The following is an 8,043-nucleotide window of genomic DNA, read 5'->3' on the forward strand; positions in this document are numbered from 1 at the left end:
AGGAAATAAAAATGGGAAGTGACAAAATAATAGTAAACAATGTGTTGCAATCTGGCATTCAGGTAGGAATTAAAGCCATGAAGATAAAGAAAAAGGAGACATCTTTTTAAAAATGTAGTTGATGCTTTATTCAGTAGCTATTGAGCATCTACCGTGTGTACTTGGCTAGGCGTTAGGACTTCACGATATCACTGAATGTCACTGATTCCATTTCTGTCTGGTAATGAGTGCTTGTCAAGTGCCAGGCACTGTGCTGAGGGCACATTCTCATGTTATCAAATTCTATTTTAGTTCTCATGCCACCCAATGAGGCACATATAATACTCCCAGACACTGAGATGAGGAAAAAGAGGCTTGGAGTTGTAAGGGATTTGTCTAAGATCACCAATGATGTAGACTTGAGGCAAATCTGGTTCCAAAGACCCCTTCTATTTTTTTTTTTTTTTTAATCATTGAGGAAAGTTTGAGAGATGCTAATGCAAAGATTATATTAATCCGGTTTTCAGTCAGTGAAAGGAAATCTGGATATTCCATTTAGTTAAAAGGACAGATAACAAATTGGTTTAAAGGTGATTGAGGAGATTAGGGGACATAAAATGAATGAGAGCAGTCCAGAGATGAGCCAGAATTCCAAGAAACTATTACCACTCCCAGAACTGGAGGTACTATAAAGAGAGGAGAGACTCTTGCCCTTTGGAAGTGGGAACTGCAAAGCAGTTGTAGCCATTTTTAAAGACTAAGGAAGAGGTATTTCTCCCCTGGTTTCTCCCTATCTTCTAATTTTCCCCCAGTCCTTGTCCCACCAATGTCTTCCAAGGGCTGGACCAAGCCAGAGCATAAGCAAGCCAGTAAGACAAGCGAGAAAAGGAGTATACAGGATCCTCCACCCCCCCAAGACAGAAACTCGTGTGCTTCTTTATGGAGCTTGACCTTTATCCATAGGTGTTTGAAAATGTATTGATTTTCCTAAAATGTGAAAAGTAGGTTAAGATTTATGCTTTACATTTATCACATCCCAGTTGCAGCATGGGTAAAGGAATTGGAGAAAGCAAGACTGAAACCAGAGAAGCCACTTAGAAGACTTTTGCATTAGTTCTGAAAAGACAGAAGATTTGCATGCTATGGGACACCATTAATCCAGAAAAGGAACAAGGGAGCAGGAGCATATTAGTCTGAGGAGAGAAGGTCATTGATTTGGAAAATACTAGATTTAAAGTGTTCCAAAGGAGAACTGCGGAGTAGGGAGCCTGAGGCTTAAGTGTCGGCGGAGGGAACATTTATTCTTGAAAGCCATTGGTTAATATAGCTAGTATTCGAAGCCATTGGGTGTGGTTGAGACACTGTAGAGGAAAAAGAGAAATATAATGTCAAGATGTCCCCAGAATTATATCATCAATTCTAACTAGTGTAAGAAAAATCAAGTAATAAACCTCTTGGTAACATTTTATAAAAATACAGCTTATATGGATCAATGAGCACCGAACAATGGAGGTGAGCTAAGTGGTCTGTGAAGAGTCTTCTTTTGTCCATTTAGTGCCACTAATGTGCAGTGAGCCAAGTAAAAGCAAGAAACCTGAAGAAACTGGATAAATCTCAACCTTTTAAAACAGATACAAGGTAGCTATCAAATGTGAAGAGGGTGTGAAATATCCATTCTAAAAAATAAATTCCCCTCTGAAATTTCAGAATTTAATATTATTCAACAGATTTGTATTTCTTTATATAAAGTAAATAATATCTGTACTTCATCCTATAGATAATGAACACGTTCTGTAGAGGTGTATTAATTCATATCTTGATAGAATCAGTTAATACAAATCAAGAATTTATCTATCAAAGAGATTATGCATATAACCATGTGTTAATATATGAGCATACGAATATACACCATTAAGGAAGTTTGCCTAGAACAATAATGGGTACTGATTTGAAATGCCCCACAATAATCTGAAGCATATATGAGATATATGCAAGAAGTTATAAAGGGACTATTTCTGTTCAAAACACTTTGAATATCTCATACAAGTAACACCTGAAAATTACTGAATAAAAATGTAGAAAGCTGCATATTTATAATCACAATAGTAAAAACCAGAAATTTATCTGATTACTTGATGAATCTCAGAACATTTTAAAAATAACTGGGAAATCATTAGCCAAAAGGAAACACCCTTTTCCATCAGAACAATTTTGAAATACACTAATATGCAAGTTATTTATACACACTCACCCATATATATATTTTAAGAACGACTCAATATCTTAAAAGCAATCACAAAATCAGTCTTTAGCTTAATCCTCATCTGCATTTTAATGATTTCAAAATATAATCACATTATAGGGCTTGAGGTTGCATATTGCTGTATTACTAGTTTCATAGCATTGTGGCTTTCCATCTTGGTAGCAATAAATTGTAGTAAACAGAGCCATTAACAGCATTTTTATAGGGTCAAATGGAGCTATGGCACTAGAAATGTGGTGCTAAGTAAAATTTGAAGGCCACTATGTTACACTCAACTATTTATTAAGGCATTAAAATCAGATCTTCTCAGGGATGTTTGAATGTTTTTCATGATCTTTTCCTCCCCTTGACAGTTCTAGCTTTTAAGTGGCAATTTGGGGGGGAATGAGTAAGATTTCAAAAAGTTTGAAGTTCTTATTAAAATATAAGCTTTATGGGGCGCCTGGGTGGCTTAGTCGGTTAAGCGTCCGACTTTCGCTTGGGTCATGATCTCGCGGTTCGTGGGTTCGAGCCCCGCATCGGGCTCTGTGCTGACTGCCAGCTCAGAGCCTGGAGCCTGTTTCAGTCTGTGACTCCCTCTCTCTCTGACCCTCCCCTGCTCATGCTGTCTCTATCTCTCTCTTAGAAATAAATAAAACATTAAAAAAAATAAATAAAATAAAATATAAGCTTTATAAAAGAATATGGCACTCTAAATAAAAGTAATTAATACTAACTGAAGAGTAAAAATACTCATCATTATATTTAGAAATATCGTGTTATGTTAATAATTTGAATGAAGGTACTAATGATTTTGAATTTTACATAGTATATGGGGCATCTTTCATTAATACAATGCAACCAAACTGGGATTCTCTAGTTCTCTAAGAATGTATTAAAGATCAGTTTTGGCTTAATAGAATGAAATACCGATAAAATACTACACTATAAAACCATCCTTTAGTTAAGAAAATCATTCTTTACTCACCTATGCATCTTTTTAGGTTGCAAAAACATAGTAAATTTTATTACACACATGTCATTTTATGAGAACATAAAAATAAAAAAGTTACATAAATTTAAATTTTCTATTTGACTTTGAGTACACAAAAATAACATTTTCTGAAATAATAGATTACATAATCCTAAATAGCTAACAGTATTAATTAAGTTTTAACATAACTTCAAATATACTAGTATTAAAAACAAATCTGGTTCCATATGGGAAGATTATTTTAGTTGTTCATAGAGAAGCATGTTCTATATAAGCAAAATTATTTTCTTTAATGCAAATTAGAAGGAAAAAAAAGTCAAGTGCTCGCTTTGGCAGCACATATACTAAAAAATTGGAACAATATAGAGATTAGTATGGCCCTTGGGCAAGGATAACACATAAATTCATTTAGTGTTTCACACTACATGAAAACGAAAAAGAAAAAGAGTCAAATTTTGTACACATGATTTCATAGCTACTGTTACATGGGTTAGAATATAAGTTTTGGAAACTAAGTTGACTTAAAGTGATATTCATTAAATAGTAGCAAAAATGGCACAGATATGATAAAAATCTTGCAAGTAGTATGTGAACAACTGATATTGGAGAAGTATGCATGTAGTCCATTCCTTCTGCATTATTATAAAAGAAACTGAGGTTCAGAGAGATGCAATGGTTTACACAATTTAACAATATTCAAGTACAAGAGCAAGTCCAAATACCTGCCTCCTATTACCTACTGTGCTAGGTTAAACCACCTCTGTCTACCACCCCCTTGACAATTGCATTAATTGGAATAGAATTGAGTATACAAATTATGAGTGCACTCATACAACTAAGTCTTTTAAGAAAATTTTGGATAACTCTTGAAACAATTAACTCAACATAAAACTTACCATTGGTACATAGATGCATACCCTAACACTTTCTAGAAACAAAAAGAATGATCCATTGTCTTAAATCACTTAGGTAGTTTTTCATTATGAGAGTGGATATTCATTATTCATTATTTACTCAATTTTGACAAAATTGTTCTTGCATTAATTTTCTTACTAAATTAAACTGTTAAATAAACATTTATTTAAAATCTGACTTACCATCTTTTCCCTTTCTTTTGATACCTTTGTATGCCATCCCATACATAAATATTTCAAATAATGGTCAACTTGAATATAATTTACATACATTTATTCTTTAAATGTATCACTTAAGCAGAGTGATTTTGGTTGTGCTTACATTATTGATAGGTATTCTCTTAAAACAAATGCAAGACTAAAAATTCGATGCATTTTATATAAAACTTTTCCCCATGGATCCTAGAGAAATTCTTTATAATTCAATAGTATTTTGCTCTTTGTATTATTTTCTGGAGGATTTAAAATGAACTATACTTTCATTAAGATTCTCTCAGGATGTTTGAGGCCTTTACATAACCATAAGTTTTGATAATTCATTCCCATATAGTAGAAATTAGTGGATTTTTATGTAAATAACATACTTTCTTTTTTAAAGTCTGTAAATTAGAAACTGTTTGTGGGTGGTCTTGTATGTGTCCATCTATGAAGTCTGCTCAAAGATCTGTTCCTTAAGTCTGTTCCCTTATTGTCAGGGGAAAATACTCTTACTTCAGTAAGTTAGATTTATGTAAAGAAAATCTATAACCTATTTGACAATTTCCTAAATACTCAAAATCTGAATATATAAATTGTTTATTATGAAGGTCCTAGTCGTTTTCACCCTCCCTCAATATTTATAACCATTTTATGTAGGGCCCATGCATAGCAGTGGGAAAAGAGAGATGAGATAAAACCTTCCGTATTATTATTTGATTACTGATCACATAGCATTTAACTAAACTTTTCACAATGAAAATGAAGGATTTCAGTATAATATTTTCATGTATGACCATCAGCCTCTTTCAGGAGGCCAATTAAAATTTTGTTGTAGCTAATTAAAACTATAGGATACTACCACATACCTTTCAGAACAGTTTTTCAGTATCTTGTGAAGTGAAACTTACACTTACCTGATGACCCAGAAATTCCATTTGTAGGTGTTTACTGAAGCAAAAAGAAAATTTCCTCCACACAAAAACATTGTGTGAATGGTTATAGCACATAACCTCAACTTAGGAATGGATAAACAGTTGTATAAACACTCAGTGATGGGAGTACTACTCAGCAATAACGAGAGATGCACTAATATTATACCAATAATATGGCTGACTATCAAATATTAATTAGGTGAAAGAAATCAGCCTCAAAGGCTAGGTTATAGTAATTTTAGTAATTCTCTATTTTTTTTTTAATTTTTTTTTAATGTTTTATTTATTTCTAGGAGAGAGAGAGAGAGAGAGACAGCGTGAGCAGGGGAGGGCCAGAGAGAGAGGGAGATACAGACTCCGAAACAGGCCCCAGGCTCTGAGCTGGCAGTCAGCACAGAGCCCGACGCGGGGCTCGAACCCACGAACCGCAAGATCATGACCTAAGCGAAAGTCGGACGCTTAACCGACTAAGCCACCCAGGCGCCCCGTAATTTTAGTAATTCTCAAACATAGGTTTATTATGAGAATGAAAATCACCTTGCAGATGTGAAGGTGCCTAAAATGAAGGAAGTACTCAATGAATTGGGTTCCTAAAATAATATTAGGGTAATGGAAACTCTACCATTGTCTGGATCCATTAAATACAAAGAACTCCAGTGTTTCAACAAATATGATGGTCTCATAATACATGGCAACCAGTAATTAGTGTTTTGGAGGAATCACCTTTTTTCAACAATACCAACTACATGAACCCTAAGTAAAACTAGAAAAGAAAGTGAGGAGTGTCAGTATATCTTAGGCTTAGTTCTAAAACTAACTTAAAAGGATTTGATTTTTTTATTGCAGAAAACAGTCTTGCTTTTTGTTCCCACAAAATCTGGCACATAAATGTTTTAGAATATTTCACATCCTGTTCAGAAAGAAATATCTTCTGTTTCTTACCTGCTCCATGGAAATTTGCACAATTTACTAAGTGATTTGTCATTACATAAATGGGCATTAATTTAAGTTTTTAACTGCACTACATGGTGGCCTTTAAATCTTCATATTTATGTCAAAGTCTGCATTTGTGAACCTATCTATTCCACCCTGCCAAGCTTAAAGAGAAACTTAAAGCTGCCTGTGAGTCCATTGTTTTGAACTTGCTACAACAAAACATTGTTGTTACTATCCTGGAACAGGAGTGTGCATTTCACCACACACCATGTGATCTTCCACTGGACTAAATACCTGTGATTCTTGCACTGAATTTAATATTGAGCAAGTAAAATGTATTACAGCTGAAATATCAAGTGAGATAATGTAGCCAATGTAACACCTTGGTTTCTCTGGATATTTCAAAGTTATCTTAAATCTCATAGTGATATAATTTTACAACTCTTAAGTCTTTTCATTATTGTTCTATACCAAAGTATTGCCATACATCTAATAAATGTATTTGGCAGTTTCATGGGATGCAGTTTCAATGTATAAAATCTATGGTATTTCTGTATTTTAGCAACAGTTTAGAAATTGAAATTTCTAAATTTCAAAAAAAAAAAACCACAGTACCATATAAATAACATTAAAATGAAAATTTTAAAAGGATAGCTTTAACAAAATTTGTGCCAGACTTGTTCAATAAAATACACAAAATGTTTCTGAGAGAAATTTTTAAAGGTGTAACTAAATGGAGATATATTAAAAAAAAAAAAAAAAACATTGATCAAAGACTCAGTATTGTTAAGGTCATAGTGCTTTCCAAAGTTAATTATGGGCTCAACGTATCCCAATTAAAATCACCTTTTTTGTAGACATACAAAAACCAATTAAGACCTTAAGTACAAAGGATCCAAAATAGACTAAATAATTGTGGAAAAGAAAACAAAGATAGAAAATACACATTATATGATTTTAAGAGTTGCTACAAAGCTACAGTAATTAAGACAATGTGTTTGATGTAAAGAAAACATATAGATCAATGGAACAAAAAAATTCCATAAGTAGATAATACACACGCACACACACACACACGCACCCCAAATTGATTTTCAACAAAGGTGGTAAGGCAATTGAATAAGGAAAGACTTGCCTTTAGGAAAAAGTGTTGAATTAACTGAATATCCATATGCAAAAATATAAATACTAATCCTTATTACATGATGTTAAAAATTTAACTCCAAATAGATTAAAGACCTAAAAGAAATAAGGAAAACAACACAACTTTTTGAACAGGACATTGGAACAAATCTAAGTGGCTTTGGGTGAGCAAATGTTTCTTAAGTAGGATACAAAAAAAGTAAATTAGACTTTATTTAAAGTTAAAACTGGTGTTCTCCAAAGACATCTGAAGAAAAAGAAAGAGCAAACTACATACTAGGAGGAAGTATTTGCAAATTTTGAACTTACATCCAAAATATATAAGTAACCCTTGCCTTACAACTCAATAATAAGAATTCAAGGAATCTAATAAAAAATGTTGCTTTAAAGAGACTCTCTGGTAAAGAGCCATCAAAAACATATAGAAATGGCAAATAACCACATAGAAGGTACTCAGTGTCCTTAGTTATCAGGGAAACACAAATTTAAAACAAACACACTAAATAGGCTAAAATTTTAAAAGTAACAAATCAAGTGTTGGAAAAGGATATGGTGCAATCAAAGCTCTCAAACATTGCTAGTTAGAATACAAATGGTATAATATGGTCAACTAATGTTCAATAAAGCAGAAAGAATATCCAATAGAAAAAAAGGCTTTCTTCAACAAATGGTGTTGGGAAAACTGGTTGATGATGTGCAGAAGAA

The 8,043-nt window shown here is 33.1% G+C and overlaps 1 non-coding gene across 1 annotated transcript; it reads left to right on the forward strand.

The window, feature by feature from the left end:
* Positions 1-3,535: 3,535 nt before the first annotated feature.
* On the forward strand, positions 3,536-3,641 carry LOC120239690. The gene has a single exon (XR_005530486.1). It is a non-coding gene; the product is annotated as a U6 spliceosomal RNA (small nuclear RNA).
* Positions 3,642-8,043: the final 4,402 nt, after the last annotated feature.

This window comes from Hyaena hyaena, unplaced genomic scaffold (genome assembly GCF_003009895.1).
Source record: "Hyaena hyaena isolate Hyena2069 unplaced genomic scaffold, ASM300989v1 scaffold_8, whole genome shotgun sequence".
NCBI classification, from domain to species: Eukaryota; Metazoa; Chordata; class Mammalia; order Carnivora; family Hyaenidae; genus Hyaena; species Hyaena hyaena.